Raw genomic sequence first — 20,766 nt, forward strand, 5'->3', positions numbered from 1 at the left:
CAAATAGTAGAAAAGGTTCCAATGAGGAGAAATTTGCCCCAGTGGAGCAATAATATTTAGAGGGTATCTGGGGAAATGGTTTGGAAGCCTCAATGGAAAGTGATGGATATACTTAATCCCATCTGTTGTATCTACATCCTGGGAAAATGATCAGCATTTCTTCAGGGGCTGGAGGGAAATGGTACAGCTGGATATCTGTGACTGTTATTTATGATATGTCAACTTGATTGCATTAAAAAATGCCTAGCAAGTTAGTTAAGCACAAGTCCAGGTATGTCTGGGTGGGTCAGAAGTTGTAACCTTGGGTACTATATCTGGTCCCTCACTTCTTCCTCTCTGGCACTGGTGCATTTCTGTGCTTCCTGGTCACCACGAACTAAGCATCTTTACTCCACTGTGTCTTTCTGCCATTGAGCCACTTGACCATGGACTGAATCCTTTGAAACCATGAAGTTGTGAGTGTTGGGTGCCATGTCCTCCACAGAAAAGCTGACCAATATAGAATCCCTTACCAAATGTTTGGAATCAAAAGTATTGTAGAATGTTTAAAAATATTTGCATGCAAGTAATAATGGTCTTGAAAATGGGACCCAACTCTAAACACAGAATTCATTTATATTTTATATATACCATATATACATAGCCTGAAGGCAATTTTATGCAACATTTTAAGGCACCTGTGTTTTGTCTCCAACTCATCACATGAAGGCAGATGTGGAATTTTCCACTTGTGGTATCGTGTCAGCACTCAGACTGTTTTGAATTTTGAAGCATTCTGGATTTCAGATTTTTGGAGTAGAAATAACCTGTATAAGGTTCAGTGAGAAAACAATGAGGCAACCAAACTTAAGTCACATTTGACCTCCTTAGAATCATTTTCACCATGATATAAATTGACTGACTACAGTCATCTGATCATCTTTTTATCAGGTTTAATAACTACATCAGAAACTTTTAACAACAATCAGCATATATTTGTATGGGCAAGTTCACATTTATGAAACCTATTTATTTTTAAAGAGAGAATTTAACTAACCTTGACAGTTCATTTCAAGTTATGATTCAAGGCTACCTTTTGGTGAAAACGTGTAGATGCTTCATAAAGTTTTGCCTAAAGTAGCATATTCACTTGCCATGGAAAACTTTACTCTGAGAAAAAGTTTACATACTATAAGTAGCATAAAAGCCTATCACCAATAAGAGCACATACTAACAAATACTAAAATTTGGTTGTCACATAAGATTAATGAGTGGTTATTTAGGACTGAACACATGTTAAAACCATTGGGTGCCAGAGTGGACCATTAAAGTAATGCAGATACAAAAACGTAATACAACACAAAAGTAGTTTAGTTATGGAAATATTTAATCTGTCCATCATTTAAAAACTATCCAATAATTATACTTCTCATGTTTTATGCAGAAATCAGCAATCTCACAGATCCTGTGTGAGAAGAAAAAACAGTTTCATATGCTCTTCAGGTGTTTTTCTCGGAACTATTCCTCTGAAACACTTTTAAATGTTATTAGTCTAGAAAAGCAATGATCACTGTAAAAAATGCAGTAACTGACAAATATGTTCCTCCTCCTGGCATTATGATTTCTCTTGAACATATGGAGTCATTTAGGGACTTTTTCAATCTCCCCAGAGACGTAATATCATGCAGTTGTAAGAGATAATAAAAGTAATCATAGAAGCTAATAATTTTAGCATTTACTATGTCCCTGACATTACATCAGGTAGCTTTATTTGCATTGTTTTAGTTAATACTCATGAAACAATACTGAAAACTGTAAGATAAACAGTTTTGCCTTCCATTTTACATATGAGGAAACTGAAGGTTAGATGACTGAATAATCCAACTCACAAAGCTGTTGAAGGCCAGGCTGGCATTGGAACCAGATTCTGGCTCTAAACTCTGTGCCTGCCCATCTATGTGATATGTACAAGGCTGATAGTGATGGTCAGACTTTCAGCTAAGGAGGATTGAAGGACCTACTGACCTTCCTGGGCCTCCAAGATATTACCTATAACTTGCAGCTGTAGATCAACCTCCTTGAAAAGGCAGACACTGTGAGAGAATTTTTAATTCATTAATAAATGACTTTCTTTGATATTTCCTTAAGGAGTTGTCTATGTTTCTGGACATTAGACAATGTGGGTAAAGAAGAAACACAGCATTCATGGTGTCTGGCTTCCTACTCTACACAGGAATCTCTTCTCTTTTGGCCTGTTTCAACATGGAAAGTCTGGCATTGGATTAAATCTCACCCTCCATTACAGTATGTTAGCTCCTAGCTTCTCTATCCTGCTGAGGGTCCTCATTACATTATCAGCTCTTGACTTTGCCCCTCTTAGCCTTCTGTACCTCATAGAACTCTTGGCCAACTCTGCCAAATTCAGTGAAGATGAGACTCCTTGCCGAAGCTGAAAACTCAGCATAGAACATCTTTATGTGAACTAGAACTTTGCTTGACCTTTACCAACCTGAGATAAGCAGCAGCAGCCAGGAGATAATGACTCATTTCTGAATAAACATGGGTAACTCTCACACCTGTCTTTGAAAGAATTTGCCACAGGGGTCTAGAGTCCTAGTGAACAATCCAATCCTGAAATCCCTTCAAAGCAAACAGGGGCCATAATGCAGCCCAAGGAGCATTAGCTCTCCAGAAAAAAATGGAATTCTGATCTTGCACTAGAACCCCAAAGGCTAACATTGTTGCCAAAGTGTGTGTCTGAACCCTAGAACCACCTCCTGGTAGTGAATAGTGCTATCTAGAAACAAAACTTAAAAAATGAAATTTCCCCTGAAATATAAATTGAAATACTAAATCAGTCTGTCTGTCTGTTTATTTTCATCATCATCACCTATGTACCTATCTGTTTATCTAATCTATACATCCATATATGGTGTATGTAGATGATGGCTATTTAGAAAGATTGTTGTGTGTATAAAATATTTTACTTTCCAAAGTTTAAGGTATACATAAACATATAGATGAACTATTCTTTTATACTTCTGTAATGTCAATTTGTCTTTAAGAAAGTGTGAATAATCACTGATTTTAGAGTTGCTTTGGGATTTGAAATACATAGTTTGGTTATGTAGTGTCTATCAAGCTGAAACGAAAAACAATTTTTTGATGTGTTTATGAGCAATTTTCCTGAAGCACTTCTGGGGTTTTGGGCAGTCTTTTTCTTGATCAGCGAACATTCAAATGCTTTCTACCCTATGATGTGACATTAACCTATCCCCAGCCTCCATTGAGTAAGACCAGGCGTTTCACAGTCTTTCCCTTCTACCTTCAGCAAGACTCCCTTAGGGAAGAAGAGAGGAAGTGAGATTTCTGACATTTGTGCAGTGAAAAGTGTCAATAGACTATCACAAAAGACCAGAGGCATTCTACTGAGACCCAGTGAACACGATCTAATAGCGTTCCTTTTTAATCGCAACACACATCTTGGTCTCCCTTTCTCACTTAAAACAGAAAGCGCCTCCCACCCTCCATACTTAAACAACAGCTATCTTACATTTAATGACTGTACCGTTGGACAGAGTTCAAACAATCCAGGCAGGAAAGAATGTACAGCTGTCAAGGAACCAACCCAGTCAGAAGTGCTCCAGACAAATCGCTGTACATCATCAGCTGGTTTTAATTAACAGCCAACTTCACACTGTTTTTTCTTCCTCCCCTTTCCTTGGTAACTTTAAACAAAGTGATCTGTAGTGTTCTGTCTTATGTGCTGTCTACCCTGGTGGAAGCAGAGGATGTTCATGGACATAACTTGAGCCAAAGTTCAAAGCAGATTATAGCATCAGAAGGATACCTGGAGATTTTTATCTTGGCCTTGGAAGAAGGAGTGAATTTATTCATTTTCTTTGCTAAAGGGCTGAGTCTTCTGTGAAGTAAGGTTACACAGTGATTATTATCCCAGATTGCTATTAATGTGATCTCATTTTAAGCACATTTTTATCCTGCAGTTAATGAAAAAATACTTTACGTTGCAAGCAGCCATAGTCAAGACAGATTTTTAAAGCTTTATTTAAGGAAAGACATCTCTTTGTGAGTAAAGATGTGCCTCAACAATTAAATATTGCTGTGACCACGAATTATAAAAGTATAAAATTATGGGACGATATCTTAGAGATATGCAGTCTGATCCTTTGTTATATAGATGAGAAGATATTATTACTCTATATTATTACTTATAGAATAAATGAGTGAGACTGATGTCCAGGGCTAGAGTTTCTCCTGAAGTCAAGGGACTTGGTACACAGAGTGTCACAGGCTGCATGCATATGCCTTCCTTGGAAGAAGGTGGTGCTCAAGGTGAGGAGAAAATATTTAATATATTGACATGAAAGAGTACGTTAAAAACTCACCATACTCTTTTACACTTGGAAATTTCCAAGTCTGGTACAATGCTCACTGCCACAGTGATCAATTGGAGAATTAGACCCCAGGATCCCCCAACTGTTTTGAATAACCTTGGACCACTTCATTGTATGAGCTCGATTCAGGAATGAAGTCCTACCCATCACATGACAGCATCCATCGTCTATAGTTCTGACCATATTCTGGCTCATGCGAAGACAGAGTCTCTAAAGCCAGGCTCAGGGTCCAAATCTGGGACCTACCTCCTACTTGTGTGTTAAACTCAAATGTGTCACCTAGCTGTCTGTGCCTTGATTTCCCCACCCAAATAGTGGGGTCGAAACCATTACCGCCTTCCTATAGTGACTGTGAGATTAAATGCTGCTGTGCATTAAGCTTGGCCCTGTGCCTGGTGCGCAGTAAGTTCTGCGGGTCTGTGGGCAGTTCTCAGTGATGCTGGCCATCACCCTTCCTGGCCCAATTTCCAACAACATGATGCCAAAGAGTCAAGGCATCCTCCTGGGCCTTTATCACACTGCGAACTACCTTGGACCCAATACCTCGTGTTGTGGTTTTTTGATATTTTTTTGAGGAAGAGGAGATTTGGAAATAGTCTTTCAATTTTAATAAAATGCACTGTTATTTTTCAGTGAAAGTGGCAAGAGTAGAGACTCGTGCCTCTGCAGAGTATCACCTGGTAGCATTTTCGGGAGCACGACAAGGACTGAGTATAACATTGCCTTCCCCCAAAGAGGTCCTTGGGGAGTCCTCATGTGATTCTTCTTCTGTACTAAGATTAGTCCAGAGATAGGCTTGTGAAATTATGGAGAGATAGACTCCAACTCACCTTCTTATTTCACTGCTTCAGGATAACTGTGAATGAGATATGGTGAATCACATAATTCGGCAGAGGTCACACATGTGTCTTCCCTGGGATGTCAGTTGATGAATTCCCACTCATTGGCAAATAATAATCCATGAGCCCAATATGGCCCATACCTTGTTTTCCTATGGTGGCTTAAGCTGAAATAGTTTTTACATCTCAAAGTGTTGTAAGAGTAATAAAATCATTCAAAGGAGGCTTCCTGAATCCTAAAATGTCCAAAATATCTACTATTCGACTTTTTACAGAAAAGTGGGCTGACCACTGAGGTAAGCTGCAACAAGATAAATTTAACACAAAAGCTTCATGGAGCATAATTGCATCTCTTATGATTCAGAAGGCACTTAAGAGTCTTGTAACATCCCAGGGTCAGGATTATGAACATCGTTAAGATCATACCGTGTAATGGTTAAAGTGTGAGTACCAAAATCGTATTATCTAGACTGACTCTAGACTCTCCTGCTTCTCAGTATGTGATCGTGATCAGGTTACTTAATCACCTCAAGTCTTGGCTTCTTTGTGAAAAGTGAGCATTCTACTTTCACCGTGTTTGGCTGCAGTGAGGATCAAAGAGGGCTGTGAATATAAAGCACTTCTCATTTGAGAAGTGTCCATCCACCATTCCTTGTTATTCTCCCAGCCAAGCTAGCCTACTTTCTGAGAGCTTCCTGGTTATTTGCATGTTTTGTGGTTTGAAATGGACAAGTGTGTCCTCGTGGCCAGAATGACCTCTCCAGTTTCCTGGCTGTAATTGCTTCCCATAAATTACAACACATGGGATCTAGAGGTGCAACCTGTGGCTGTCACAAGTAATGGGAGTATGCGAAGGCTGAGGGAAGAGAGCGATCCAGGGTCAAATTCCACACGTATGTTTACACTGTCCTGCCACCCTTCCATACTAGTCTCGGCTGCACAGCGCCATGCCTTCTATGACCTTTGGAGCTCTTGGTGGCAGTCACAAAGGACGTCACATCAACTGCAACTCTTGACTTATGCCATCAGGAAGACACTGCTTCTGATTCAGGGGCTGGTGTGGAAGAAATCTGTGCAACGTGTAACATAAGTGAATTATGAACCTTGGTCTTAATAAGACTCTCAGATTTGGGGGGAGGTTTGCAATATAACTCGCAAACACTGATTTATAAAATTTAATAGGAAAATCTATTTCTGTAGGATTTTCTAATCTAGATTCCTCACATGAGATTATGACTTGACCCTATTTCTAAATGCAAACATTTTCTAAATGAGGAAACTCCTGAAATTTTGTGATTTGAATATATGAGATCAATTAAGCAAAAGTAAGTGAAAAGTTCTAAGTTGTGCTGAAAAGTACTTCTTTGTCCTCATTTAAATGTTCTTATAGGCTGTTCCTTTATGGGTCAAAAAAAGTATGAATTTTCCTTTAGGCTTACATGACAAATATATCCTTTTTACTATATAAATATATAGAAATTTTCCACAGATCTATAAGGCTGACAAGCAAGACAAAATTTCCATCAATATTGGTGGTAGGCCTCCCAGATGGAACACAGAGTTAGGGTGAGGAAAACAGTTCTTTTTTATAAGGTTTGGAAGTCCAATAAAGTTTCTTCACTTCTCACAGCAATTTTGACCAGTGGTAAAAATGTCCCCATGCTATTGAAAGAAAGCATAGCCAGGATTTAGAGGAATATGGCCATAAACAATCTGTGCTTCAAGCACTCTTAAGTACAACATCAAAGGGCTTTTATAATTTGGAGAAGATAAAGCAACATTTCCTCCCACTTGCCTTACCAAAGAAAGCATGAAACTATATTCTCTAATATTCTACCATGTAACTTCAGTTCATATACAAAAATTTTTTTGTTGTTGTTGTTTTTTGAGTCAGGGTCTCACTATGTAGTTGAGACTGACCTGGAACTTATTATGTAGTCCAGGCTGGTCTCGAACTCACAGCGATCCTCCTGCCTCAGCCTCCTGAATGCTGGGATTACAGGCGTGCGCCACCACATCCAGCTTTTCTAATATGCAAATCTTAATGTCAGTCTTTTTTTCCACTAATCCAAAGTTGTCACTTTATAAACTGATTTGAATCACTCAGGTCATCTTTGGTGTCTGAGGTGGTTCAGGTGGTGAATGTGGACTCCCTGAAGAAGTTGTTCTTTCTGTTTCTCAGGAAAATTCTCTACTAGAAGCATTTTTCTTCATGCATTCCTATGAAGATGTTAAAGGAGTTTTTGTTTGTTTGTTTGTTTTTTGCACATTGTGTGCTTTTTAGTACACGTAGGAAGTGCAATAAAGCTTATTTTCCATCTCATCAGGAAGTTGTCTCAAGCATGCAGTACTGCCTGGTTAGCACCATTAAAAGATTTTATCATTGTGTATAAAGTAAGTTAATAAAATGGATACAAATTTGATCCATTTAAGGAGCCACTCTCCAGACTGAACTAGAGAGGAAAATTGAGGAGCACAATTTGGGGGTGCTCTGTATGTCCCACTGGGATTCCTAACTAATTGACTGGTCTCCATGCACTTTTTCAAGTGTAGTTTCTGTTCACATTAACTCAGAGTGCTCTCCTTTGAACTAGCAGTGAGATAGATCCATGACCTTTATCTCCCTCGCTTCATCCTCTAACCAGAGTTTGAAATACTAGAAAAATTAACATTGGTGGAAATATAAACTATTTCTTTAACAACCAGTGCTGACGCTGTGAAAATAGTGACTTTAACTGGAAAGTGTATCTCTTTGTCTAGCCCTGGGGGTCCCTGAGGTCCCAGTTGCCCATTGTCATTACTACCAGCTCACATTTTTATTTATCCTCGTGTCTCAAGACTGGAATATATGCTCCTCCAACATCCTTCCCCTCTAGATAATTTTTGAGAAATTTCTGGGCACTGTGGCTGGATTCTCCCACTGCAGCAACCTTGTGTCCTGCCTTCTTAAAATCCCCCAATGAGGACTTGGAATCCCAAATGAGAACAATGATGTTTCTGTTCCTCTCACTTGTGAACCAGTTGAGTAGAGTAGACCAGCAGATGAATGCTTTTTTGTTCACCTCTTTTTGTTTGTTTTAGTCTCAGATAACCATATTCCTCGATATGTAACTCGCACAACTCTTCTTAAGGGAAGTGCTGCTATTACTCTTGTTGTGAACACAGCAAAAACTGAGGGCTAGAGAGGTTTAGCATCTGTCCAAAGATAATACACACAGTCAGCAGAGGAGTAGATGTGTGATTCAAAAATGGTTAATGTACACTGTATCTTCCTCTGGTTGCCTTCTGGAGGAAGTAATTTTCTCCATTTTAATGCCTTTCCTTACATTATTTTAATCCCTAACTGATCTGTCTATTATGAGTCCATCCCTTCCCTCTTTTCCAAAGGGCCTCTAATAAATCTTACCTTCTTTTATTGTTTAGATGATGAGGATGTTGATTGTTGTGAGAGGGTCTCCCTATGTAATTCAGGTTGGCTTTGAACTCACTACGTATGCACCACTATGCCCAGCTAGCCAATCATTATGTATAAATAACTATTTTGTACGGAGTACTCTAACTACAGTCCCGTTTTGAAAGTCACATGTTGACAGACACTCATTCCAAAGAGGGAATCAAGATGTTGGTCAAACTGTACCTACTTTCTCTTATAAGATGAATAGTTCCTGGCATGATAAACAAGATCAATATACTTGAAATTTTCTAAAAGAGTAGATTTTAAGTGTTTTCAACAGACCCAGTTAACTATTTGAGATGAAAGATATGTTAATTACCTTTATTATGATAACTTTAAGTACTATATATATATAGGCTGGGTATTTAGCTCTGTGGTTCTGCCACCTGCCTCCCAAGCGCAAGGACCTGAGTTTGATCCCCAGGATCAAAAAAACAAAGAAAACAAATTATGCACCTTGAGTATATACAACTTTATTTCCCAGTTATGCTTTGATAAAGCTGAAGGAAAATAATACAATATTCAATTTTTTAAAGATGTAGGGCTTTTTTTTTCCTCATTTGAGTTTATTGATACAATTTAGGCATACAGTACAGTTACATTGATCATTGGGATCTTGTACCTTTACATGACAGGTCTTGGTTCTCATTTTTTCCCCTTATCCCTGCCCTCCCCTCATCCCCTCCTCCCTTCCCTATTTACAAATACTTTATTTCCATTTTTTCATTTTGTCATATTTTTTTCTTTTTCCCTTATTTCCTTCCCCCTACACCTTTAGCCCTTTTCTTCCTATTTCACATTATCAATTATACCATTAGGATTTTATGTACCATTATAGTCTTTCACACCAGAGAAACTATTAGGTATTTATACATGTGTGACTTACTTATTTCATTTAGGAGTATATCCTCAATATCTATCCATTTTCCTATGAATGACTCTAATTTCTCATTCTTTATGGCTGAATAGTATACTATTTTATAGAAAAACCACAAAAGATGTAGGGCTTTTAAACTATAGGCATAATCCAAAATACAAGGGCTGAAGAGTTCAGATTTTTTTTTCACCATATTCTTAAAATGCTGCAAGTGTGAGTCTGTAATTTTCTCTCTTCCGTACTGTGGGATTCCCGGTAGGCGCCTACAGCCCATGCATGGGTTACACCCAGACCACCTGTGACCTCTGTGAGGTTAGCGATATGGAGGCAGGCTCTGCCGGGCTTGGGACTAAAGTAATCGTTAGCCCTAAAGTGCTTCCTTAGCGGTAGCCTACTTCTTGCACTTCTGCAGTTCTTCTGTCTCTTCCTGAATTAATAAATACCTCTTGCTTTCTCCAGGGGCCAGTTTTTAGGACCGTGTTTATTTCTAGGGAATTTGATTTTACTTTGGGTCACCTGTGACTTACCCTGTAGGTATCCTGTACTTCTAAAAACAGTATTTGAGGGGAAGTGGGAGGGGCAGGGGAAAGGAAAGAAGAGGAAAGAAAAAAACATCAAAAAAGGAACAAATGGAAACAAAGTCTTTGTAAATAGGGAAGTGTGGAGGGGGTGAAGGGAGGGCAGGGGAATGGGGAAAAAATAAGAACCAAGATACATCATGTAAAGGTACAAGATCTCGATGATGAATGTATCTGTACTGTCTACCTAAAATGTACCAGTAAACTTAATCCAATAAATAAGTAAAAAATAATATTTTGAAAATTTTTACAGCTTGATAGTACTTAGGTTGAAATACCTTCAACCCTAAGAAAAGCTCTACCAATGATCCTTTCAGTTTCTTTTAGTTTTTTCCAAAATGTCTAAGATTTTCGAATACAGGAAAAATGGAAAGGATTATACAGAAAATCCACCTACTGCCTAAAATATACAAAAAAATCGGTAATGATACTTGCTTTATAATGGATCTATCTATTCATCTCTTCATTCGTCATCCTTCCTTCTTATTTTTGCTGCATTTTGAGGCAAGTTGCAGACATCAGTAAATTTGATCTGTAAATACTTCCATGTGCATGTCATTAGCAAGAGTTCAATATTTGTTTATGTACAATTTTACCCAAAATAAACCTGCCTGCAGTGAAATGTGTAGATCTGACATGCACCCCGCTGAAAGCTTTGATAAATGCATAGATGAATGTATTTCAAGCCTTGTCAGGCTATACGACAAGATGATCAGTTCAGATACTACTCTTGTATTCTTTCCCAGGCAATCCCAACCCACTCGGAGGCAATCATTTGTTGGTGTACTTTTATCTATGGAATGTTGTTTTCCAGATAGAAAGGAATTCAGGGTTTTCATATATAGCACTGATGAAATGTGGACACACAGCTCTCCTAAACAGGGACCTCATAACTTGCCTCTCATCACAATTAACTCCGTTAGACCTTTCTCTGAGTGTTTTCTCTTCAATTGGCCATTGGTGGATCCTTCTATCTATGACTTCCTGAACTTCTTGAACAAAGTTAATTTAAGATACACAGACAGTGCTTCTCCTGTTTGGCCTGTACAGCTTCTGCTTTTCAACTGAAGTTCGATTTGGCTTTGGACATGGGCTTATTCCTGGGTGCTGATAATGTACCCCATGCAAAGACAGCTCACAGCAGGCAGAGCTGGAGATTTTTCTGCAGCCGTTCACCAAGCTTTCTTGGCACCATCTGGCATCGCCCATTGGACATGGGGTCTTGTGGAGTGACAAGGACACCTGCTGAGACTAGACTGCACAATGCTCCATTCAAGTCCTATCATTAGTCACATGGCACGTGCTTCTGACTAAGCTGATGTTGTGGGGGGTGGGAGGCAGGATGCCATGTGGCAGGCTGACCTTTTCCAACATGAGCTGGTGTATTCCACTGTAATCAGTGAGTCTTGGGTGCATTTTCTACTTGAGGAACCCACTTAAGGAAAGTTTCAGGGTGCGGTGGGGGAAATCTGTAATTGAAGTGCTTCCAGTGCTCTGGACAGAGCTGGATGACAGGCTGCAAACTTGGAAGTAAGACGTGTATTGCCACTGAGATGTCCTTGACCTGTGTCCCACCAACAGACATAGAGAAACTCTGAGAGAGTGAAAAGCACAACATGAAGCAGCTTGTTCTGAGTTCTTGGGCTCTTTCAGAGGCATATTTTCCATGATGGTAGTACACAGACTAAATTTCTGCATTCTGTAGTTCCTACCGTGGCCTGACTGGTGAAGACAGGCTCCAGGTCTTTGTTGTGTGTTACAATCATAGGCCAAAAAAAAAAAAAATAACAATGATAAAAATACTTGCTATATGTGTTTGCACTTACCATACATAACTGTTAGGCTCCTAGCTTCAAACAAATGTCCAGCCACCAAATTGTGGAAATTAGAGATGATTTAATGAAAGCAACTCTTTTCAGATGCATAATCCTGGGGAACTGGTAAGGAATGGCAAACATGCAGGAACTAGCAATCTCCAGGTCTAAAAGCAAGCATGGGGAAGAGTGCTATCCTCCTAGCCTAGGGAGAGCTAGAGCTGCAGAAGCAGGGGAAGGAGTTACATGAAAGCTAGAAAAACTGGGCCCAGATCAGGTGAAAGAATTGGAGGGAGGTCAATGGGAGAGAATTTTTTTGTTTGAGTTGATTGTATTAATGAGACACTCATGGAGTTGCTTTTCAGGTCACCAGAACAAAGGTCCAGAGCTCTTTGAAACAATTAGAGATGAACGATGGGGGAGGGCCCTCATATTGAGGAGAAGAGATTGCTAATGTTGGTGGAACACACAACAGTATCCAGCGAGATAGAAAACATAAGAACAGAGGCCAGAAATGTGGGCTGGTAGGGAATGCATGGGCATGCGGGTGGGGTGGGGTGGGGAGCCAAAGCTCAGAAAAGAAGGCACCCAGGGCTGAAGAATGGCAAAGGGAACAGCTTTGCAAAGGAAAGGAAGAGGAAAGAAATGAACCTCTACTGAGCTTTCCGTTTGTACATGCTCCGGGCTAAGCTAGCTTATTTACTTTATTAGTATTCAGATAAAGAGAGTCATTCATATTTTGCTGTTGAAAATAAAATCAGTGGAGATCATTTATTTTAACAAATTCAGTCATGAGAAATCCAGGTTTAGCTAAATACAAAGTTAACTCCTCCTGATTAGATTTTGTACTCCATGAATTAAGGGACAAATCAAGTAAGGTGAAAGCGATGGGTTGAGAGGGATGAATGGACCAGAGGGTGTGGTCTCAGAATAGATTTTCAGAGTGTGTAATTTCCTGGTGAGCAGTGGTTCCAGAGGATACGTTTCCCTTTGGAAGTGCAGGCTTGCACCTAATAGAGATATATGTGGTATGCAGAATAATTCTCCTCACTGCCTTCTCAATATCTACATCCTAATTCCTAGAACTTGCCAATGTGTTATCTGATAGGACAAGAGGGACCTTGCAGATATGATAAAGATAAAGAGCTTGAGATGGGGGTAATCCTGCATTATTTGGGTGACCTCAATGTAATCACAAGGGCCCTTATAAAAGAGAGGCTGGAGGGTCTGACGCACAGAAGTAGTGACAGTGAAAGCAGAGTGGGGAATACAGTGCTCCGTTCACCTCTCTCAGTATCCAAAGGATGGAGGCAATTTCTGGAAGCTGGAAAGGCAGCGAAATGTCTTCTCCACTTGAGCCTCCATAGAGAATGCAGGTCTGCTGATACCTTGAATTTAGTCCTCTAAGACCAATGTAGAATCCCTGACCTTCATAATTGTGAGATAGTAAGTTTGTATTATTTCAAACCATTAGGTTTGGGGTAATCTGTTATGGCAGCACTAAAAAATTCAACCAACATGCATTTAAGGCCACATGGAAATAGTTTACCCATTTAGACAGCCACTCTACCTCCTTAGCAGTATCTCCAATGTCTTCCCCTAGTGGGCCCACTGCCACCACCAGAGCGAAACTTGCTCTTACCTGTGGCAGTTATCCCTGCATGTGCTAGGGACCTGTGTGCCAGCAGCTAGCAGCCCCTCATCTTTTATCTTATTAATCCCTATTCATTCCTACCCCTTGTGCATTGGGAGCTTCCTGCCCCGAACTAGGATCGCAGTCCCCCAGCAGCTCAGTTGGAGCCAGGTATCTGGTTCTTCATAGCAACCTGGCCCCGAAGTGGCGTTCCATAGTATCGCTGATGACTTAGTGTGATACTGAGTGGACCAGCGAGAGAGGCCTGGCAAAAGGTTATCAAATGTCGAACAACTAATACAGTCACTCGATTTTGAGGCATGACTTATCGCTTAATGCCTATAGACCAAGACCTAATTTCCTACTTTTATAGTCTCCATGGCTGCTTGCCAGCTACAGAGCAACTTCGTCTTCCAACTAGAGACAAACAGTACACTTTAAGTAGGCTGTGCTGGAAAGCTCCAAAGCCAATCCAAGCAAGCAGAGTTCGCCATTCCACAGGAGATGTGGTGCACAGCAGGCAGGAGCCTGAACAGCGGGATCCCACCCAAGTTGGTGTGAGCCAAGGGGAAGGAAGGGCCAAGGCCTGCTTAGTCTGCTCCCTGAGACTTACCACCTGACATAGTCTAATGTATCCGTTCTGCTCACCAATAATAGTGCAAGAACCAAACTTTGAGAATAATTTACTAAAGGAATCCGTAGAGCAGAATCAAGAGCACCACTGTAGTGGTTTTTTTTCTTCAAGTACTTACCTTTGAGGCAGGCTTTCCGGTGTGGATGGACCCATTGACTCTCTAGCACTGCGATAGCAAACTTCTACAAATTCGGTGGTTTGCAACAACAAAATGTATTCTCCTACAGTTCTGGAGACCAACAGTTCAAAATTAAGCTGCTAGCAGTACTGTACTTTCTCTCTGAAACTTTCAAGCATGGATCCTTTCTTACCTCTTCCAGATTCCGGTAGCAGCAGACATTTTTGGCTCACGGTCACTTCACTTGGATTTCTGTCTCTTGCTTTCTGACCCTTACCTTCCTTCTCTTGTGTTCCCTGTGTGTCTGCTCCTGGTTTTCTCTTTGCATACATGAGTGCCTGTCTCTGCATCTCCTGTCTTGCATTAGGACCCACCTGAATAAGTGACTTTTAGCAACCTGATTATCTCTGTAAAAGACTGTCTTGGTCTTCTTGGTTGTCATACCACGGACTGAGTAGCTTCAATAATATACACTTATTTTTCACAGTTCTGGAGACTGAAAGCAAAGATCAAGGTTTGATGGATTCATTTCCTGTTGAGCACTCTCTTCCTTCTAGCTAGGTGCTTACATAGTAAAGACAGAGAGCTCTCTCTTCCTTTTGTTTTAAAGCCCCAGTACTATGGGATTGAAGCTCCATTCTCAGGGCTTCTTTTAACCTTAATCACCTCTTAAAAGATCTCAATTTCCAGATCCAGCCTCATTGGAGGTTAGGACTTTATTGTATGAATGGGAGAGGCACAACTGAGTCCATAACAACACTTTTTCCAAATAAGGTCATATTCATAGGCACCAGACATTTGGATCTACACATATCTTTTGAGGAACACAATCACGGCAAAAGACCATCAGTATGAGGGTTCCAGAACTGGCACTGCCTCCTAGAAGGTGACTCTAGAGAACTCCTGTCCATAGGGCCCCCTGAGAACAGACTCTTTCTCCAGTCTCCACACAGATCTTGACAGCTGATGAGCATGGGAAGGGAGTTACCCTTCCTGCCTACACTTTCTATACCACCCAGCGTGGATCCTGGCCGGTCCTGTGGACCTGAGGCTGCAGCAGTCATCAGTTTGGCTGGGAGAAGCACATCTTGCCATGTGGGCTCAAGCTGCTGCCTCCGGCCTGCGGCACTGGAGCTTTCACACCTCTTTCTTTTGCTGCTCAGATACCTTCCACATGCTGTACACATGGGGGGCCTGAATCGTTTCCTTCTTTTTTTCTACAGTGATTGGTTGCACATGCTCGCTCTGTGTGGGTTTGTGCTATCTAAGCATCTGACACACCCGTGGCCCATCTGCATGGGTTTGGCAAGAGCAGAGACCTGGAAGTCACACACACCGAAACCACATTGGCTCAGAGAGGCCAGAATGCCTCCCTGCTCCCAAGCAGGAAGTACCCTCCACTCCACTGGGAACCCTCCTTTCCTTGAGGGATGTGACTGTCATACACCTTGGAGTCAGGAAGATGTGCTTTACTATCTTAGGATTTACATGATGCTGGGCAAGTTGCTTATACTCCTCAAGCCTTACCTTCCTCATCTGTAAAATGGGCTAACACAAGTAGCTACCCACAAAGAAAGATGATGAGGACCAAATGAAATGATGTAGTTAATGTGCTTTGTGTATCTCGCCTATGCTGATTCCATCTATTGTTCGATAATGAAAAATCATGTTTTATTTCCATGCCCAGTAATGTGTTGACCCACAAAGCACTTTACTAAACACCCAGGGAAAAGAAGGAAGTCCTTATCCATTTTGTTTGAGGTCCAGCTGCTCACTTCCCAGCAGCTCTCCTACCCACCAGGTTGCTTTCTGGGCTGTGGTGGAGAGAGGGAAACTTCAGACGTTTGGGACATGTCGAATTCTTCCACCACCCAGGCAGCACCATCCTGGGTTGATTTAGAGAAAGTCTTTAACATGGCCTCCAGGATCTCCAAAACTCTTTATGGAGCAGATTTATTCATGTCTCTGTTCTTGTCCCTCTTTTAACTCAAGCTTGAGTTTCATTTGTTTCTCCAGACTTGCCAACCAAGCTTTGAGTTGGAGAAGGAAGCTTTGATTGAAGTGAGCTACAAATGGTGTGAAAGCATTGACTCTGATAGCATATGGAAGACAGCTGGGCCCAAAGTCAGTGCTGATAGAACACAGAGCAGAACCCTCACCTAGTACTCCCCTACTGCGCTACTGCCTTCGTGTTATTTTGCTGTTAGAAGTACCCACGTTACTAGTTGTTCAAAATAAATTTTATACATTGAAGAAAGGTGTGTTCCTTGATTTGCCTTTGATAGTCAAAGAAACTAATGTTCACGGAGCTTTAATGACATTAAAGATAAGAAAATGGGTATCTGAATCTTCCATTTACCTATATGAATTTGACAAGTTCACTGTGTTATCTGAACCTCCACTTGTTGACCAGGGGATGGTAATATGTGTTTTTCAAGGTCATTGCACAGACAAAATTAGGGAACATATATAAACTCCAAAGCTTGGTATATTGTAGACAATCTTACCTAACGCATTGAGAACTTGGTGATGTTGCAGGACAGGCATTAGGTAAATTCCCTGTCCTCCACAACCCTGTGGCCTAGACAGGGTTCAGCACATTTTTTTTTCTGTTAAGGACTGGGTACTTACTTTACTTTGCAAAGCATGTGGTCTCTAACAACTTTTCAACTCAGCCTTTGTGGTCCCAAAGCAACTACAGACCATACGTAAAGAATAACCGTGACTGTTTTCCAATAAAACTTTTGTTTGTAAAAGCAGAGACTGGGCCCAAATAGATACTGTGACCCATGGTCTATAGTCTGATGACTCTTGACTAGAATAAAAAGCTTGATATGATGTCATAAATGACAAACTCTAGCAAGTAAAGCATGCTCATTCTTTAATATTTGAGTTTCAACCTTGCTTTGTCTGTGCAAGTATCTCTCCCTGACAATGCTGGGATATCTAAGGCTCCTAGGAACTCTGCCCTTTGGCCATGTAACATGACAGTCACCTCCTCACTGTGGGGAGAAGGCAAGACCATTTCCTAGCGCTCTGTGAGCTCCTGGATGCCAGTGGCTGTGGCTTTCCGTGTTTCGCAAATGTTTAAAAATGAACAATAATACTTATTTCCCCACTTGATAAAAAATAACAAAAGTGCTTACACTGCAGGTGGAGGAATTTAGCCAAATCAGTGGTTCTCAGCCAAAAGTGATTGTTGCCTCCAGGGAACATTTGGCAATGATTGGAAATAGTTAAAGTTTCGCTATTGGCATTTACTGGGTAGAGAATCAAGAGGTGTGACTAAACAGCCCATAATGCACAGGACAACCCCTGCTAAGAGAGAATTATTTGGCCCCAACTACCACTGTGCTGATGTTGAGGAACCATGAACTGGTAAAAATGAAGCATGTTATAGGCTAATCCTGTGAATCACTGCAGTTTGCAATTTGTACAGTGTGACCTCCTCTTTTGTCCCCGAGGAATGGCAAGAGAATTAAATGAGTGAGTGCAAGTAAAGAGAGTCTATATCAACAGCTGTTCGCTGTGCAAAGTTTTTAGTGCTTGGAAAACAATAATCCTGGAGGGCCTAACCCATGTAGGTGTACTGTGAAAGGTTCTGCCATTCATCCCCCCAAGCCCCTCTTCTGTTCAAGCCCTTTTCCCCATCACTCTCTTCTCAATAGGAATAGGAATGTCTTTGGCCACTTGTCAAATGCGAGGGAGCTGCAAAGCCACACCTCATCTGCTGTCTTTGGGGAAAATTATCAAATTCCTTCTCCCCTGCATCCTATTTTTGAAGCCTTTAATTATTTTAGTTTTTAGAAAGACTCCTCTGTAGAATTTTTTTCCTGTTTGCCCCATGTACCTTCCATGATACTCAGTCTTCCAGTCCACCTCCCACTTGGACAGAGTAACCCAATCATTTCTGCAAACCATCGTGGCTTTCCCTTCATGTTCATAACATGATCTTAGCGATAGTTTGTCTAACTGTTGAGTTTGATCCACTTCCCTCCTTAAAGTGGTGAGCAAGAGAAGTGAAAGCTTATGGGATGGTTGTTTAAGGGAACTGCTCTAAAACACCTAGCTAAAAAATACATTTCCTTGTTGAGTGTCCACCCACCTGGGAGCATTATGTGGGACACAAGTGTCAGTTTCTCGCTTTTGGTCAACATGAGTTGAATTAGGTCTACCATATCACCTTCAAACATCAACAACAACAATGACAACAAAACAAGTATTGGAGATCTAGCCCCCAGAACTTCAGAGTATGACCTTGTTGAGAATAGGGTCCTTACAGAGATAATCAAATTAAAGTATGATTGCCTAGTGGAGGCTCCTCTCCACTATGACCAGTGTCTTTATAAAAGGGGGAAAGTTGGACAGACATTCATGGCAGAGAGATGGAAAATTGAAAACACAGGGAGAAGAAGGCAAGCCAAGGATGCCTGAGGCTACCAGATGCCAAAAAGGGAGAGAGGCTTGCGCCAGATCATCCATTGGGCCTTCAGAGACACCTTGGTTTCACACTTCTAGCCACCAGAATTACTAAGTAGTAAGTTACCTGGCTTGTGGTGATTCATTAGAGCACTCTAAGAAACTACTACAGTCACTGCTGCACCAGCTGAGTTTCATGATCCTCTCAGAACATTTCTGTCAAGGATTATTGACCACTGTTTTTCCTTTGAGTTGTTATCATGCATGGCCCACCCATTTCCTTGTGTTCTATCTCAGAGGTTACCTGAAGCTTAGTGATGTTTATTGTCCTCCTTGACCAACCATGGATACAAGTCCACATACAGAATGGACAGGATGCTCACAGAGTTTCCAGGGTGACCATCAATAATGAAATAATAATCAATAATCATACCCTACCTTCTTCATCTCTCAAAGGTTCATACAGAGCTTTGTTAAAACTCTTCAGAGTCCCCAGCAGTTCTGAGTTCTGTTTGCTCAGAATGGAACCAACTAATGAGGTATTTCTTCTTAGTTTTCCACCTTGTTCTCCTTTTCTGCTCCCCTATTCCTTCATGATGCTTCCTGAAATTAACTCCCAAATAAAATACTTGTGCCAATTCTTATGACTTGGGATCTATTCAGAGGAACTCAAACTAAGGCATCTGCACTGGGAACATGGATGCCTGGAGTTGATATCTGAGAGTCAGCACCATCTCTGTAGCCAAAAACAGGGACAGGAAAACATTAGATGCTAGGAGTCCAAAAAAGTGTCATTTACATATCAGCCACAGGCAGGGTTAGAAGTCAAAGTCCAAATGGTTTCAGATAATTGAAAGACCCAGAGGTCCTGATCTTGGTCACCTTTGAGAATGAATGGTTCGAGGTTGCTGCATGTGCAGGTCAGACAGGCAGCCATCCTCATGTAGCCTCATGAACCACCCATGTGCCAGGCATGAGGCAAAGAATGAAGGGCACAGGAGATAAGACACAGTCTCTGTACTTGAGGAGCTCATCTTATTCTAATAGGACCCAGATTATAACCAAATGTGATTTAAATATTGTTATGGTTTGGATCTGGAATGTGCCCAAAAATTCTCAGAGGTGGGGCTTAGCCAGAGTGGTTGGATCATGGGGCCACTGTAGTCATTCGGAGATTCATCTGCTGGTGAGTTCAGTATCTGAGGATGCTCTTGGGAGATGGTGCCAGGTTGGAAGAGGTGGATCACTGGGAGAGTGACCTGGGAGGATATATATTTCCTTCCCAGTTCCCCCTTCACTCTTCCTTCCTGGCCACCATAGTAGGAGTAGCTTTCCTAGGCTGCAGACCCTCCCCACTATTTTGCTCCTGCCTTAGAGCTAACTATCAAATAAAACCTCTAAGAACTGTGAGCCCAAATATACCTCTCTTCCTTTAAGTTGTAGGTGTTGGGTATTGTTTTAGTTACTTTTCACATTGCTGAGACAAAATACTAAATATCCAGAATTAAAGGAGGAAGAGTTTATTGTAGCTCACAGTTTGTAGAGGGTTCAGGTCATAGTCGCTGGCTCCATGACAAAGCATGACAAGGAGAAGGCAGTAAGTGACAAGCAGCAGCCCTTTTCTTCCCCTTATATTCTACCCCTCCTTAGGACAGGTAGCATTCACACTCGGGGTGGGGCACCCTTAATCCTAGTATCCCACCGCAAATCAATCCCAGCATCACATCCTTACTCCCAGTGTCATACACCTAGATCCTGCCACCTCTGAAAACCCCCGCCTATAACCCTATAACCACATGAGGCTTTGGAAGGGACATCTAGACACAAGCCATAGCAAATATTGTATCTTCTTGATGAAGAAAATGACTAAGACAGATTTTGGTCCTAGAGAAGTAGGGTCAAGGGCCGGGGATTTAGCTCAGTGGTTCGGTGGCCTGCCTTGCAAGCACAAGCACCTGAGTTCAATCCCTGGTACAAAAAAAAAAAAAAAAAAAAAAAAGAGGGGC

The sequence above is a fragment of the Fukomys damarensis genome, unplaced genomic scaffold (assembly GCF_012274545.1).
Source record: "Fukomys damarensis isolate Sample0158 unplaced genomic scaffold, DMR_v1.0_HiC HiC_scaffold_24, whole genome shotgun sequence".
In the NCBI taxonomy this organism is placed as follows: domain Eukaryota; kingdom Metazoa; phylum Chordata; class Mammalia; order Rodentia; family Bathyergidae; genus Fukomys; species Fukomys damarensis.